This window comes from Gorilla gorilla, chromosome 3 (assembly GCF_029281585.2).
Source record: "Gorilla gorilla gorilla isolate KB3781 chromosome 3, NHGRI_mGorGor1-v2.1_pri, whole genome shotgun sequence".
NCBI classification, from domain to species: domain Eukaryota; kingdom Metazoa; phylum Chordata; class Mammalia; order Primates; family Hominidae; genus Gorilla; species Gorilla gorilla.
In genome coordinates this window covers 138,456,312-138,474,323 of record NC_073227.2, presented here as the reverse complement: position 1 = coordinate 138,474,323, position 18,012 = coordinate 138,456,312, and the positions used below count along the sequence as shown (strand labels likewise).

Below are 18,012 nucleotides of genomic sequence, written 5' to 3'. Positions count from 1 at the left end.
GCTTTACCTATTGCTTGCTTTTGTTGGCCTTGCCAAAGATCAGATGATTGTAGGTGTGTGGCTTTATTTCTGAGTTTTCTATTGTGTTCCATTGGTCTATGTGTCTGCTTTTGTACCAGTACCATGCTGTTTGGGTTACTGTAGCTTTGTAGTATAGTTTGAAGTCAGGTAGTCTGATGCTTCTGGCTTTGTTCTTTTTGCTTAGAATTGCTTTGGCTATTCAGGCTCTTTTTTGGTTCCATGTGAATTTTGGAACAGTTTTTTTATATTTATTTAAAAATAGCATTTGTAATATGATAGGAGTAGTATTGAATCTGTAAATTGCTTTAAGCAGTATGGCCATTTTAATGATACTGATTCTTCTAATCCATGAGCATGAAAAGTATTTTCATTTATTTGTATTGTCTTTGATTTATTTCATCAGTGTTTTTTAGTTCTCCTTGTACAGATCTTTTACCTCCTTGGCTAGCTGTATTGTTAGATATTTCATTTTATTTGTGGCTATTGTACATGGGATTGTATTCTTCATTGGACTCTCAGCTTTAACATTATTGATATATGTATAGGAACACTACTGATTTTTGTATATTGATTTTGTATCCTGAAACTTTCCTGAAGTCATTTATCAGTTCTAGGGACCTTTTGGCAGAATCTTTAGCATTTTCTAGGTATAGAATCATATCATCAGCAAAGAGAGATAGTTTGACTTCTTTTTCTATTTGGATGCTTTATTTCTTTCTCTTGTCTGATTGCTCTGGCTAGGACTTCCAGTGCTATAGGAGTGGTGAGGGTGGGCATCCTTATCTCATTCCAGTTCTCAAGAGTAGTGGTTCCAGCTTTTGCCTGTTCAGTATGACATTGGCTGTGAGTTTGTCATAGATGTCTCTTATTATTTTAAGATATGTTCCTTTAATGCCTAGACTGTTAAGGGTTTTTATCATGAAGGTATGTTGAATTTTATTGAAAGCTTTTCTGCATCTATTGAGATGATCATATGGTTTTGCTTTTAATTCTGTTTATGTGGTAAATGACATTTATTGATTTGCATATGTTGAAACAGCCTTGCATCCTAGAAATAAAGCTGACCTGATTGTGGCATATTAAATTTTTGATGTGCTGCTGGATTTGTTTTCCTAGTATTTTGTTGAGAATTTCTGCATCTATGTTCATCGGAGATATTGGCCTAAGTTTTTTTTCTTCATCGTGTCTCTGCCAGATTTTGGTATCAGGCTGATGCTTGCTTCACAGAATGTGTGAGGAAGAAGCCCCTTCTCCTCAATTTTTTGGAATAATTTCAGTAGGATTGGTACAAGTTCATTTTAGTATATCTGGTACAATTCGGCTGTGAATCCATCTGCTCCAGTGCTTTTTTTGGTGGGTAGGGTTTTTTTTTTATTATTACTGATTCAATTTCAGAGCTTGATATTGGTCTTTTCAGAGTTTCAATTTCTTAATGATTCAGTTTTGGGAGATTGCATTTCCAGGAATTTATCCATTTCCTCTAGATTTTCTAATTCATGTGAGTAGAGATAGTCATAGTATTTTTAAGGATATTTCTATTTCTGTGGGATTAGTTGTAATGTTATCTTTGTCATTTTTGATTGTTCTTTTTTGGATATTCTCTTTATTTTTCTTTGTTATTCTAGCTAGTGGTCTATCGGTCTTGTTTATTTTTTTCTAAGAAACAACTCTTGGTTTCATTGGTCTTTTATATGGATTTTGGCATCTCAATTTCATTTAATTCTTCTTTAATATTATTTATTTTTTTCTGCCAGCTGTGGGGGTATGTTTGTTCCTTTATTTTAGTTCCTTTAGGTACAAAGGTAGATTGTTAATTTGAGATCTTTCTAACTTCTTGATGAAGGCATTTAATGCTATAATCTTTCTTCTTTACACTAACTTAGCTGCATCCCAGAGATTTTGGTAAGTTGTGTCCCTGCCTTCATTAATTTCAAAGAATTTTTTTATTTCTGCCTTAATTTTGATGTTCACCAAGGAGTTATTCAGGAGCAAGTTATTTAATTTCCATATAATTGTGTAGTTTTGAGAGACCTTCTTGATATTGATTTTTTAAATTGCACTGAGGTTGGTGAATGTTCTTGGTATGATTTCAGTTTGTTAAAATTTATTGAGACTTGCTTCATGAACAAACATGTGGTCAGTCTTAGAATATGTTTTATGTGCAGATGAAAAATATGTGTATTTTGTGGTTGTTGGGTGGACTAGTTCTGTAGATATCTATTAGATCTAGTTGGTCAGGTGTCAAGTTTAAGTCCGGAGTTCATTAGTTTTCTGCCTTGAGTATCTGTCTAACATTGTGAGTGGGGTGTTGACATCTCCCATTATTATTGTGTAGTTGTATAAGTTTTGTTGTGGGTGAAGAAGAACTTGTTTCATGAATCTAGGTGCTCCAATGTTGGGTGTATATATATTTAGGATAGTTAAGTCTTGTTGTCAGATTGTACTCTTTATTGTTATGTATTGCCCTTCTTTGTCTTTTTAAATTTTTATTGGTTTGAAGTTTGTTTTATCTAATATAAGAATAGCCACTCCTGATCTTTGTATATTTTCCATTTGTATGGTAGATCTTTCTCCATCCTTTTACTTTGCGCCTGTGGGTACCATTACATGTGAAATTGGTCTCATGAAGACAGCAAATGGTTGGGTCTTGTCTTTTTATCTAGCTTGCCACTCTGTGTCTTTTAAGTGGGGTATTTAGCTCATTTACATTCAGGATTAGTATGGATCTGTGAGATTTTGGTCCTGTCATCATGTTGTTAGCTGGTTGTTATGAAGACTTGATTGTCTAGGTGGATTATAGTGCCTGCAGGCTGTGTGCTTAAGTGTGTTTTTGGGGTAGCAGGTGTTGCTTTTCAATTCCATGTTCAGCGCTCCCTAAGAACCTCTTCTAAGGCCAGTCTAGTTGAAATGAATTCATTCAGCATTTGCTTGTCTGAGAAGGATTTTATATCTGTTTCTCCCAAGAAGCTTAGTTTGGTGCCATATGAAGTTCTTGGTTGGAAATTTTGTTTTTAAAAATGCTAAAAATAGGCTCTCAATCTCTTCTGGTTGTAATGTTTCTGCTGAAAGGTGTGCTGCTAGCTTAATGGGGTTCCCTCTGTACCTGACTTGACCCTTCTTCTCTCTAGCTGCCTTTAAGATTTTTTCTTTTGCATTGACCTTGGTGAATCTGATGACTGTGTGCCTTAAGGATGGTTATCTCATATAGTATGCAGCCTAGGTTCTCTGAATTTCTTGAATTTGCAACTCAACCTCTCTAGTGTGATTAGGGAAATATACTCAAATATATTTTCCCAGTTGCTTATTCTGTCTCAAGAATGCCAATGAATCATAAATTTGGTGTCTTTACATAACCCATATTTCTCAGAGGTTTTGTTCATTTCTAACAATTATTTTTCTTTAGTTTTGTCTGAGTTGAGTTGGCCCGAAGAGCCAGTCTTCAAGCTCTGAAGTTCTTTTCCCAGTTTGGTCTATTCTGCTGTTAATACTTCTAATTGTATTATGAAATTCTTATACTGAATTTTTCAGCTCTAGTAGTTCAGTTTAGTTCATTTTTAAAATGGATATTTCATATTTCATCTCTTGGATAGTATAAATAAATTCCTTGAATTGGGTTTCAATTTTCTTCTGAATCTCAACCTTTCTTGCCATCCAGATTCTAAATAATATGTCTGTCATTTCAGTCATTTCAGACTGGTTGAGAACCACTGCTGGGGAGCTAGTGGATTCATCTGGAGATGAGGAGACACTCTGACTTTTTAAATTGCCAGAGGTCTTACCATGATTCTTTCGCATCTAAGAAGTCCAGTGTTTCTTTAACAATGATGTAATTTGAGTACTTCAGTTGGATTTGTTTCTGGATGTTTTCACATGCCCAAGCCTCTCTATAGGGCCTTTCTTTGTGGCTGAATTCTTGCCCTTGGTTTCACAGGGGTGTATAGTAGCAAAATATTTTTGGCGTTGTAGTTTGGGCTGGGATCCAGTAGATGATGCTGAAGAGTAATGGGCAGTAGATAGCCTCTTATCTAGCTGCATGGCTCCTCTGTATTTCTCACATTTGCAGCCGTGCTCTGCAGTGGGCAGGGAGAGAGGTGACCTCCTCACCATGTCCACTCTTGGACCTTGGGGAAGTCCCTCTGATCACTGACAGTGTGTCTGCATTTCTTTTGTTAGGTGGTCTGTGCTGCAGGGCTCCCTGGTCCGAAGTTGCAGCAGGTAGATGGGAGACGACCTTTCCTGGCAAATCCTGTGGAGGGAGGCATGCCCCCTCCCACTCCAGCCCATGAATGGGCATCTCACCCCTCTCAGTGCTTTGAGAGTGTGAGCTCCTCTCCCACTTGAGTGCCAGCCACAGAACTTGGCTTGGAATTCCTGAGCTGGCTGCTGCAGCCCTCGGGCACTTGGATGGGATTGGGGCTCCATCCTTCACGTACTTGGAGTTGGATTCTGGGTGCTCTGAGGAATCCAAAGTGCTCCCAAGCCACAAGGAACATAATCAGGTGTGGAGCAAGGCACCCAGGCTGGGCAGCAGAGGCTGTACTGTGCATATGTTCCTGCAGGGCTGCTAGGGTGTGGCCCTGAGAGGGGCTGGCAGGCTGGAAGGCTTGCAGAACAGACATGATCCAGTTCCACAGGGAAGTCAGCTCTACTTTCTTCTGGCCTAGTGGTCAGCTGCGGCTAGAGCTTTTTGGAGGGAGATGGGGAGACCTGGGTTACGGACGCCTATTACCATGTTCTGCCAGAGCTGCACCATGTACAAAGGCTCCTGTTCCATTCTGGATGAAGCTCTGTCTTTATCTACTCTCCAATCAGATCCCCTTGTCAGATCAAGTGTCCATGGGGGATGCGGGGCCCTCTAAGCCAGGATCCCATAGGCCCATGGTGAGGGTGGGCAGTCCCACAGTCCCATCATGAACCTATTCCCCCGGAGCTGTTGAGGGCCAGGGACTAGCCCCGCCTCCGGTACCCTGTGCCTGCCTTCTCCCTTCTCAGCCTCAGCATCTGCATTGCATCTCCATCTACTTTAAGCATTTTCTCTCCAGAGATCTGTCCAAATTATGTTGATTTACTCAAACCCTTGGTTTTTCTCCGTGGGAGTAGCACTTCTTTGCTGCATCTAGTTGGCCATCTTGCCTTCCCCCTCTGGAATTCCTGGGTGCTTCTTAGAGCAAAACCTTATTAGAGTTTTATGGTCCTGGAACTTTGCAAGAAATTATAATGGAACATAAAAAAATTAAGACAGGTCTTGTGATTGTACATAAGACAGGCTAAAAGCTAGCTGGTACAACAACAAGCACAGGTGAAAAATACTGTATTTAGTGTTTGTCATAAGATTAGAGTCTATCACACATCTGCTTCTTACTTATTGTGTCATTTGGGCCTCTGTACCAAGTAAAATGATGAAGTTAGAATAAATGATCACGAATAACATTCTGCTTCCAAAATTCTATGACATAAACAATGAACAATATTTTGAACAATATGTTTGTCTTTATGAATAATATAATATTCTAGAATAGAATTGTAGGATATTTATAGGATATTCTATTTACAGGATAAATGTGTTATTTATCTTTTAAATTATATATTGTAGTTCATTCATTAAAATATTTAGGGTATATATGTCATGCATTCAAATATTTATGGGGTAGCTCTCATGCCATTTAAAATATAAATGTTCAGCAGACTGAATTTATTTAAAATGTTCTAAATTATAAAGCAGAGATAGTGACAAGAATGATAATAATGTGAGGGTTGTGGATTAGAGACAATGACTATAACAGGATGAGAGAAGAAAGAGACCATGGCAAGTGGGGGAGTCTGTGGAATGCTCCAGGGGGTGGTGAGGCTGTACTGTGGAGTAGGATTTGGGTAGAGCCTTGAAGGATGGGAGTAATTTGAAGAGACATTTGAGATAGAGGGAATGTTACAGAGGCAGGAATGAGCACAATATTGGGTAAGGATGATGAATAATGAGTGGGAGGAAAGAGTGAGAAATACTTAAAAAATAAATTTGACTATGTATGGGTAACCCAGATTTTGGTAAGACTTGAGAGTACAGAGGTTGTGAAAGATTGTAGGGAGATCTTATGGTTTGTATGTGTCCACCAAAGTTTGTGTGCTGGAAATTTAATTCCCAATGCAACAGTGTTGGGAGGTGGGGCCTAAGAAGAAGTGAGTAGGTCATGAGGGGTCTGCCCTCATGAATAGATAAATGTCATTATCTTGGGAGCAGGTTACTTATCTCAAGAGTGTCATAAAAGCAAGTTTGGCTGGCTCTTGCTCTCTTGCCCCTTTGTGCATGCTGTCTTGCCCTTCAACCTTCCACCATGAGATGACACAGTAAGAAGGCCCTCACCAGATGCCAGCACCATGCTCTTAGACTTCCAAATCTCCAGAACTGTGAGCCATATAAATTGTTAATGTTTATAAATTATCCAGTCTGTGATATTCTGTTAGAGACACACAACTTTCTTGATTAGGGGGAATAACATAACAGATTTTTCTGGGACAAGAATTAATAACATGGAGAATATCATAGAGCAATCTTACAGAGTTGATCTGGCACGCCAGTGCAGTCTCATTTCTCACAATGTAGTCGTAAACTGTTAATCATCATAGGTGAGGGAGAACTGTAGGGAAGGGACAAATCTTACAAACACTGCAGAGAAAGGGGGACGAGAACTTGGCATGCCATGTGAGGTCTCTTTTAAATGCTCTGGTATAGATATAGATGATATTTAAGCAAATAAAAATTTACCTCGACAACAGAGTTTTCATTGTAATTATAGTTATTTCATTTTGATAAGTAATTGCACTTTTACAGTTATGTACGTTCTTATGACTATAATATTCTGGAGCATAACAGCAGAATACAAAATCTCATATCCTCCCATTTCTACGTTTCAATTTTACCTGTGAGGTGTTTTTGACTAGACATAAAATGTATTGCTACATTTTCCATTTTAGATAGCAGCATTTTACAATTTGTCCCCTTTGTCAAAAGTGAAAGGCATGTAACTTATACAATTCTTATCTGTGATGAGGCAGAGTGGTGAAGAGTATTTGCTCTCACTCTTTAGGACAGATATTAGGAATCTATCAAAGTTATTTTCTCTGTAAGCCATTATAAAATGCTGAAGGACATTTCTTTTCTATTAAGCTCTTCAAGTTTCCTTCTGAAGCTAAAGAAAAAATTCCAGTGCATGTCCCTGAGGAATTGGTCTAACATATTTAAATGCATACATTAAAATTCTCCTGTTTTCTGCAAACCTTTTTCAATTGCACATCTCACTTTGCCATGCCAACTTCAGTCTCCGGTGCAGATTCTCAGAGCTTTCTATTCATTCTACAAACTCATCCAAGGACAGCTACTTCCCATTCTCTTCCATGTTTCTGTTAGCTCTGAAAACTTCAGGATGGACTGACCTGTTGCTGTCACTCCTCCTGTGGAAGGTGGCACCATAGCAGTAGGCAAAGGCAAAGGTACAGACTTCACCTGAGCCCTTCACTTGTGAGGCATCATGCAGATGGATGAATATGGAAAATTAAGCTCCTCGCCACAATTGCCCTGTGGTGCCTTCTCTGACTTTCCAAACTTGGTAAGACCAGTGGGTATACATGGTCTTTGTGAAAAGAGCATCTCCTTTGTACTTATTGCCATAATTAAAATTTTGTTTAAAGTCAGACTTTCTGTATGCCTGGAAGCTCCAAGAGGGTAGAGATAGTACCTTTCTTTTGCCTATCATTGCACCACTTGTGCCAGAAGCAATGACTTTTTGTGGAATTAATGGAATACAATGGCATCTTACACCTGTAGGTTAATTTGAAACTTTTACTTTATTCTAATGCTTTAACTTATCTTTTGAAGTTACAAGTAACTATTACATTCAATGTTAAGTTAATGTAATCATAGCATCCCAACATGGGATAAATTTAATATCATAATATCTATGGTAGATAAAACCTTCACCCACCAAAAATACTTATCATTATGCAATTAGTGATCAGGTATTTACTGAACACCTACTTTGGAATTAGTGCTGTAGTAAATACTGTGGACACCACGGAAGTATATTAGGATATTAGGAATAATCCTTTCCCCTAGATAATGGACTCTATTAAGGGAAATGAGACTTGTGAAACAGCAGCCAACAGTATGTTGTACATAATAAATAGTGATTTATGCAGTATAGACTGTCTGTTACAGGTTTCAGAAGAGAGAGAGAGAGAGAGACAGAGAGAGAGAGAGAGAGAGATTAGTGAAGCTTAGTAAAGTCAGTGGCAGTTTCTAAGAGACATGGTGCTTGAAAGTGACATGCCATGATGCACTGGGTTTGGATATGAGGATGGGGACAACATGTCAGGCAAAACTCCCTGGCAAGGTTGAAGAAATGAAATGGTTACAATGTGCTTAGCTCAGAGTGAAATTAACTAAAATATAGGATACTATGTTTGGGGTTGAAAATGGAAATAATATTTGATTAAAAGAGTGGTGCAGATTAATGAATGTCCTTGAAAGTGATTGTGAAGTACAAGAGTATGAGCTTGAAAATAAATAGCATTGGGTGCATTTGAACAGAGGGATTTGATAAAGACAGTGTTTACAGATGATTAGTGTAGTAGTGACACCCAGAATGATGAACAGCAGTAATATGAACAGAGAGAGAACATGCCACACTGTGCAGAGTGAAGAAGTAGGCAGAGTCAAGACAGTCCCAGCTAAGAGGCTGCTGCTGTAATCCATGTGTGAGGTGGTATAGGTCCAGACTAAGGTGGTTTTGAGAGAGAATGGAAATGAGAGATATTTGGGAAGAAAGAAGAAAAAAACATGCTTACTGTTAAATTATGGTTGGGGGAGGTAGCAGTCTTGGGGACTAGAAGATAAAGATGCCAGTATAATAGAAACATAAAACTAAGAGGGGAAATTGGCTTGACTCAGTGATGCACACTTCAGATTCAGATAAATAGATGGACTAAGTTATACATGATTAGATAACAAAATCACAATATTATATAACATAGTTGGATGTAGACGAATAAAAAATGTCAAGAAAATCTTTGGAATTGACAGGTTACAGGCATGTCTGAATGTGCTACAAAAACCCAATTCCTCAGGGAAGCCTTTGCTGACCAACTCTATTCTTCCCCTTTAGATGAGGCTCCCTTTGGAGACTTTATCATAACTCTTATGAAATATTATTAACAATATTATTTGTCTAATGTCTGTCTTCCTTGTTAGACTGAAATTTCCAAAGGCATAGGGCTCATGTTTTTTCCCAGTAATTTTTCAAATTTTTCAAAAAGAAATGAGATGAAAACACTTTTAAAGGCCAAAAAGATCAACATGTAAACATTTCAGTATAGTGATGAATATGTTCTTGAAATGCTTGCACAAAAATACATAGAAAATTGAAGACTTTTGCATGGTCAGTAGGGTACTCTGAATAAGTACAGAACAAGCACACTAGCCTGCATATCAGAGAGTTCCCACAGACACAACTGTCTTGATCAGCAGTACAGAACTGACAGTTGTGGTTGAATTCGGAGCAGAATTCAACCTATGATGAGGACTATGCTGACTGATCAGGAAACTGTATTTTAAATTTTGAAAATCAACAAATCACTTAGACAGGCATTCTGAAATAGTTAGGTTCAAGAAAGTTACAAAGTTGGATCAGTTATAAATGTCAACACATCATCAAGATTTCCTATAAGGCACCCTGAAGGAAATAATATGATATGGGAAGATATAGAATAACAATAGTAATGCAGCTAATATTAATAAACATTTACATAGGTACTGAAATTGTGTTGGACCCTTTAGAGGTGAAGTAACCTGCCCATGATGTCACAGCTAGTAGAGGTAGAACTGAAATATGAACTCCAACAGCCTGCATCAAAGATACCGTACACCTGGGGAAGATAACTGCAACACGATCCTTCCATGCTAGGAACAAGTAGGAAATGCATATTGGGCAGCTATTATCTTTAGATGCTGCAGTTTCCTTCTAAGAAAATGGGCTACTATGATATCTCCTAAGGGGATTTTAATGAGGGTTAAAGCTCTTAGAGGCCGGGTGCAGGGGCTCACCCCTATAATCCCAGCACGAGGGGAGGCTGAGGTGGGCAGATTACTTGAGCTCAGGGGTGGAGACCAGCCTGGGCAACACAGCGAAACCCCATCTCTACAAAAAATATACAAAATTTTATATATATATATAAATTAGTTGGACATGGTGGCAGGTGGTCCCAGCTACTTGGGAGGCTGAAGTGGTTGGATTGCTTGAGCCTGGGAGGTGGAGGCTACAGTGAGCCATGATCACACCACTGCCCTCCAGCCTAGGCGACAGAGTAAAATCCTGTCTCAAAAGCAACAACAAAAACCAAACTCTTATAATAGTGTTTGGCACATACAATGAACAAAAAAAATTTATCTGCTATGATGATGATAATAGAAATAACACAGGAAATGAGGGAAATATCCCGAAGATGACCAATGAAAGTACACTAAGGGTTCATAAAGGGATAGCTACGAGCATTTTAGCTTAAGTAGAGTTGTGGGAAGCACATAAGCCCACCCTTAGTGCAGAGATCTAAAGTCGGATGGATCATAGAACAAAGAAAGAAAGAGGCTCAATCAGAGGCATAACCAGCACCATGTCTGTCCTTGGGCTTCTTTTCACCCCTCCCCCTTTCCTTAGATGAGCTCACATACTTCTTGGTTTTCATTATCATCTACACTCTAGTAAATTCTAAATGTTCATTCGTAACTCAGACCTCCTTCCTCTAAGCTCTAGGATTTTATATTGAACTATCAACTTGATATAATAGCAACAACAACTCACATAGACTGTGCCCTTTCTTATTATATTCCAGCCACTATTTGGCTCCACTAGAATCATGTCACAAGCAAACTTAACCTGTCTAAAACTGAATTTATGATCTTTCCGCTAAAACCATCCTCATGGTCCCACAATCACCTACGTGCATCCTTAACACCTTCTTTTACTTGCAGCAACTAATCTCACCACAAATGTTCTTGGCTCCTTCTACCATTTTCTCAATGCAGCATCAAAGTGGAACTCTGTTACTTCTTTCCAGCTGAGATCCTGTCAATGATTGCTTATTTTACTTGCTGGTTAAAATTCATATTCTTGTACATGTCCCACAAGACCCTGTGTGGTATGCTTCCCACTTTTATCTCTCAGGCCTGGTTAGATGATGCTCTCCCTTCTAAGTTCCAGGCAAGTGGGTCCTCTTTCAGTTCCCAAAAGAGATAATCTCTTTTCTATCTCAGGGTCTTTCCACATGCTGTTACCTTTGTCTGAAAGTTTTTTCTCCACTTCCCCATCTGGTTTCATCTTCCAAATCCTATGGTTCTAAGTATAAATATCCCTGCCTCACAAAAGTCTTCCCTGATCCCCCTTATCTGTCAGGCCTCCCTGTTACACATTCTCACATCACTCTCTACTTTACCTCTGTAGTATGTTCCAAAGTTATAATTAGTTATGTGATTTTCTGTTATAATTAGTTATGCAGTTTTTCTCCATAGCTTGGAAGTATCTGTAATTACTTGTCCTGTTCACTTCTATATTTTTAATGTCTAATAGAGTGCTTGAAGTGAGAATAGCCCATTGAATATTTGTTGAATGAGTGAAAAAAGGCCTCTACTAAATTTTACAAATAGCAGCTGGCACTCACAAACTAGGGCAGTATTTAAGTCAAACCATCTTCTATGAACAGCTACCTTCATCACTCACACTGGCCTCAAACAGTCAAGGCGATAATATAAACATTGCGAATAGCAGTGACCACCTTGATCAGAGCCATAAATCAGGCATATCCAGAATGTGCTTTACACTGAAATTTACTCGATTACTTATTTTTTCCACTCTGAGATTTTTCAGAATTCAGCGTGAATAGAGTTGCTTTGCAATGCATCTGTTTTTAAAAAGACTCCACCAAGCAAATATTAGCCATTAATTATTTACCATTAACAAAAGGCAGAAGAAGCAATTAGTTTTTGGAATCACAGACAATTCCGTAACATAGTGAAAGAACTCAATATATACAAACATATATTTTGCAAAGTATTGCAATATCTGCAAGGGGAAGTGCCTGCTTGTCAATGTAACCTATCTTTTCTCTTCCACTAACACCCACCATCATCCCAAAGTAAAAATCAATTTCTAAATGAAATAGAATCATGTTAAAGTTGGCAGTACAAGAAAAGTGAAAAAAGATTACCATCTGGAAAATGAGTATTAATAACTAAAGAGCTTCAGGTTCTAACATAAATGAAAGATATTTAAAAGATCCTGACAATATTCCTTTTTCTGAAAAAGGAATGAACTATAAAACTATATTTTATAATGTTGAAAAATGCAGTGGGAGGCCTCAAATATGTTACATGGATTTGCTAAAAGTAATTTAGTAATAATATTAAAAATTGACAAGGGCAAGCTTTTCTTTGGGAAAGAATGTGTGAAATTGTGTCATGTTAATTAAACCCTGCTGTGGTAGGCAAGTAAGAAGCTGATTTACATGGAGTATGACCAAGAATACACTCTGTCTCTAGAACTGCAATTTTTAGAAGATGGATGGGAGAAAAGCTGCACTTGAGGGCATTAGCTTTGTTTGGTACATTAAATGGAAAATGACTTTCTATTATCATTCTCCCTCCATCTTTGTATTAGAAATTATGAAGAGAAGAATATGTTTTATTCACCTCCCTCAGTGTTATGCCATCCAGTGATGCAAGAGAAGAAAACTACCCCACTGCTGTTTGCTGTTTATTCTGCCCTATATGACTTAAGGGGGAAAATGTCTGCCTTTACCCTCTAAGACTGGACCAGAATGCATGCATCAAAATACGCTGACATATTCTGTCACACATGCTCACATATGACATATGTGAGTGCTGACAATGCAGCTTTTAGGGTCTAATCCAAACCTTTTCTTTGTCCTTCATTAGACTCATGGGAACAAGAGAGTGTTAACCTGGCCTCTCATTGGTTGCCTGGACCATTAGATGTAAAGTTACAGATCAGTGTTGGCTATGTTTTAGGGCAGGTTACATGAACCAGATAAGGAAAGACAGCCAATCTGCAGAGAGAAGATGATGCAAAAAGAGTAGAAACGAATAATGAAAAAATATGATATAGGGAGTCTTGAGGAGGTTGAAGGTTCTATTACTCTCTATTCTATGGACACATCAATAAAGGAGTCAGGTAAATTATTCTTCTGTTACCTTGGGCACATTTTAGAACAAGTGAGACTCAACCTAACAGCAGTGGCAAAAGAGGAGAAAGAAATCACCTGAACTAGACTGTATATACTTAGCTAGGGAAGGCACCACATTTAATTGTCCTGTGGACTGCTTTATGCCTGGTGCAAAAGTAGATGCTTAGTAAATACCTCCTGGGTGAATGAATGAGTATTTCATATGTAAGGGAAGTGGTGGAAATTGTTGGAGTGGTATATGGATTGCCTCTGTTCCATCAAGAGGCATATCAAGAACAAATATTTGAAACCTATGGAGAGACAATGTAGTGTAACGGTTAAAGGAGTGTGTGCTGGAGCCGGACTCAAACTGCATACCAGCTTCAGCACTTGCCAGGGATGTGATCTTAGGCAGGTAGGTGACCTCTCAGTGCCTCAATTTCCTCATTTGTGAAACAGGAATAATATTTACCTTAAATAATCTTTGTGAAGATTATATGAGCTAAAAATTAATATGTAAAGTAGAACAGTGCCTGGTACAACGTAACTATTCTATGAGTATAAACTGTAACATCTCTACTAGCAGAAATCTAGACAATAGTACTTATCACCAAGTTAAATTTTGTATTATTCACTGATGTTTTCTCATCTGTCTTCATCCTGGCCTCCAGATCAATTTCTAAAATGTTGAACAAACAGGATAAAAAAGGGTCTCTGGAATCCTCATTTTTCAGGTGAAGAAACCAAGCCCCAGAGCCAGCAAGGGAGCTGTTCAAGGCACTCCTGTCTTGGCAGAGCCAGTCCTAGAATTTAGGTCTCCTTTCATGTTATTTTCAAATATTTTAATGAAAAAAAAAACATTCAGCAATGAAAAACATGTAAAATGGATACCCATAATTGAGATGCTTAAAGGTTTTAGGATAGGACTGCAATAATTGATTTTTAAGCTCTTATTTGGCAACAGGTAATCAAGAATTATAGCCCTCAGTAATTTGTAGAAGATTTGGGGAAATAATTTCTTATAGACATTAATTAATTGTAGTAGGTCCTGACTACTTTTTTTTTCTTGTCCTGTAACTTACATGAAATCGATGAAAATGTTTAGAGTAACATGAAAGAATAAATCACTCACTGTGATGTCCAGGTATCTAAGAGTATAGTTTTTTACTATAAACAAACAAACAGACAAACCAAGAAATATTAAAATCACCCCTTTACGAGAAACTTCAGTCATGAAATAGTTTTGAGGATTGTTCAGACTAATTATCTTTATAATGTAGGTCGTTACTTTTGTGGCCTGGCAGCATTCCTAATCTGGACAGGTGTTCAGAGTTCATGCATTTCAGTGTGAATGCTCATTTATAATAGACACAGCACAGGGAAAGTAAACTTCTACTGTTTTCCCTTACTGTCGGAACTGTTAAGCAATTAGAAATTCAAGGCATTCATTTAGTTGAGAATAGTGTTTTTATCCTTAATTCAATTTCCCTGATTTTATAGTGTATATAAATCACAAAGTATTTATATATAGTTTAAAAAAATATATTTTGCATCTTAACAAATGCACATTTAAGGCTCTAATCACCAAAAAGCAGCTGAAACTCAATCAGGTTTCAAGGAAGTCATATAATCAGAGTCCCAAGATTAAAAGAAAAAAAATTGTAATTTCTTTACAGTTTTAAAATTTTGAAATGACAGGTAGACAATTACATATTTACATTTTAGCTTATAATAACTTCTTTAGCAGAATATATGGTTTAGAAAAAGAATCGCCAATGTCTGATTATCTCTTCTACTATATATTTTTAAACAAACTTTTCAGTCACACCAAAAATTACTCTAATATTTGCCACAATGTTCAGAAATAATGCTTTTCTCAAGAAAATTAATTTAAAAAGAGGGTATATATAACTCCACCAAACTAAACTATAACAAATATCTCCAGAAAGAGATAAAAGTTTTATTTTATCTAAAACATTTTAGTAACGTAAGAATTCTTCATTTTAAAGACTATGAAGAAAATTAACTCATGTGACAAGCTCAAAATTAACATTATTTACACAAAGAAACAAATCTTCTGTTTTACCATGAAGATGATAAAGAAAAATGATAACAAAATTAGAAATGGTAGATACTGTGTTAACCAGAGAAAGAAAAAAAAAGAGCTTATCTTAGGCAAGCCTCTTTGTATGTTCAGTACTATTTTAAAAAGGAGCCTCCTTCAAACTTATATTTGAAATCTCCATCTTAAATATAATATTGATAGGAAGCTATGGATGAAGAAAAAAGGAAAAAAATTCCCTTCAGCTGAATATCGGATATTCTAGAGTTTCTCTGCCATATCATCCTGCTCTCTGGTGGTGAACAGCATTGCTCAGTAGTTGATAACATGAAATTTTCTAAGGGCAAAAAAAAAAAAACAAAAAAAAAGTGTGTGTCCCAGATCAGTTGCACACATCTCAATATTTGATTTGTGTTTTAATTTAATACAAATGTATTAAGAATGTAGCTGTTTGCATTGTCTAGAAGGGTTTTCTTCTAAACTCTTCCAGATTACATGTTGCTATATTTCAATATGTTTATAAAGAATATAGATACTAATACATTTTCAACATTAAATAACTCTGATGCTTAAACAGTATCCAGCTGTTAGAAAAACTATTTGAAAAAGGATCTGAGTAAACTCCTTAAAGATGTAACTTTGCTTTTACCTGCCCCCACAAAATGGATATATTAAATAGAAGATATATCTGTTTTCTTTAAATTTAAAGTTTCTGTATTTGATACCTAGATTGATTCTTTCCATTTCCATTTAATTTTATTAATTGTATAGTTTTAAATAATGTCTATAAACTGCATCAAATAGAAAGCCTTTTGAGGATCATTACTGTGTAGATAGGCAGGTAGTTTAAAGTCTCTGATATTCCTTACAAAATTCTGTCAAGGCAACAGACATGTGTTCTGTTAAAAAAATCTACTTCAGAATCATTATAAGTTGGTGAATATCTTAAACAATTACAAGAGGTCATTTCTTTAGTACCATAATCTTACGAAAGGGAAGCTTTAAAATCATCCCTGAATGAGACGGTCCTTTGTTTCACTTAATTTAATCAAAATACTCTATATTTCTTCTTCAAGAATAAAATGAAGCACTTGTTCAATCTTGAAATTTTTAGATTATTTGAAAGCAAAGTTGTTATCTCTTAAAAGCCCCTACATTTATGAGTGAGGCATTAATGCACAGTATAAATAAATAAATACACTTACCTGGAATTAAAGTTCAGAGCTGAAAATGCTTGAGAAAGTTGCAATAGATGGAAAAGAAACGGAAACAGTACCACTCGTTACCATCGGCTCAGGCTTTTTGACTTTACAAGTGGCAGCAACACCAGTCCTGGCCCAGTACTCTCATGTTATGTAACATCTTATTAATATTAGCCATCAAACTGCTACCAAGCTAGTGAGGCACTAGAGGGCAAGAGTGTCACATGCAAGACCCGTCGCCAAGGGACCGGCTTTGGTACCACTTCGGGGGAAGACAGATGCTAACTAAGCTGATGAATAACAGGATGCCCGAATACAACAGCAAACTTGTAACGTTCCTCAAAGAATATTTTACATGTCAATTTTCTGACTAGCGGAAGAGTTAACAGGTTAATAAATATGAGCAAGCAAATAACCACACCATGAAAAACTTTTAGGATTATATTTACAAACCCACAGTCACTCAAGAGGCTGTTTGTTTTTTTCTTTCCATTGTCTAAATAAACTTATTTAAAACAGGAGAAAAAAGCTGGTTAAATAAAACGAGTGTCGGTTTCAGGACTCCCTCATTCCAAGCCGCGAGAAACTTGTCTGGTCGAGGTGCCGCCTCTGGAGTCCGCATTCCAAGGCGCCCGGATCGGGTTTCTGGGCGAGGAGACCGGCCCCGTCCTCCATGGAGATTACCTGGGGCTGCAGCCGTCCGCGGGCTCCTCCTTCCCTCGGGTCTTCGGCCTCAGCCGCTCCCCAGGGCCCCGCGTCCGGGTGGCGCTTGGGTGCTACGCGGTGCCCGGGGTCCGGCGAGGGCGACAAGCGGGCGACCTCTCCCCTCCGCGCCCGGGCTCTGCGCGGATACAGCTGGTGGCTTCGGCTGCTCAGGCTGCGGCTGCGGGGCGAGCGCAGCGGGTGCGCCGGGGACTCCTGCGCTGGAGAACCACGGCCCTGGGACCCGCCCGTCCGCGCCTCCGCCGCCCTCGCCGCCGCCTCCCGGGGCGGGAGCCGCCGCCTCCCAGCTCCCGGCCCGCGCACGCCCGCCCCGGGGAAGGGGAGGGAGCGGGAGCTGAGGACGGGAGACGCCTCCATCGGCCGGGCTCCCGCCCGGACCGGCCCTGAGGATCTGGCTGCCTGGGCCTCGACAAGGAGACCCCGGGGGTTCCGCCCCGGCCTGCCAGTTCCGACCGCCCCTCCCGGCGGGTTGGCGGCGGCCGCCAAGGATGAAACGTCTTGTGCGGCCAGGGAAAGGGGTGCGAGTCCCCGAGGCGACGATGGAAGGGTGGGGCGCACCCGCGCGGTCCCCTCCTGTCGTGCTCCTGCCGTTGGCACTGGACCAGGGCGGCTGCGAGGCTGCAAGAGTTTCCTCTGTTCGCCAGTTTTTTTCAAATGCCATGTGTTTCAGCTCCTGAAGACAAGTGGAAGGCCAGCAACTGAAGAGATATTTTGGATTCAAGGTGTGAGGTTACCCTCTCCAGAGCTATAGTTTGATTAGAAGTCTGAATCGAATGATAT

The 18,012-nt window shown here is 38.7% G+C and overlaps 1 protein-coding gene across 4 annotated transcripts in view; it reads right to left on the bottom strand.

Annotated features, from left to right (window-relative positions):
* The window catches only part of NDST3 (N-deacetylase and N-sulfotransferase 3), a 227,282-nt gene extending 209,826 nt beyond the window's left edge, over nucleotides 1-17,456 (bottom strand). For 3 of the 4 annotated variants that reach the window (XM_019024960.4, XM_055384170.2, XM_055384172.2), the window contains exon 1: nucleotides 16,513-17,047. The gene's annotated coding sequence lies outside the window, so the exon portion shown is untranslated. Of the gene's footprint in view, nucleotides 1-16,512; nucleotides 17,048-17,193 lie in introns of those variants that run through there. The other variant, XM_055384171.2, reaches the window with a different exon arrangement.
* Between the last annotated feature and the right edge of the window lie 556 nt (nucleotides 17,457-18,012).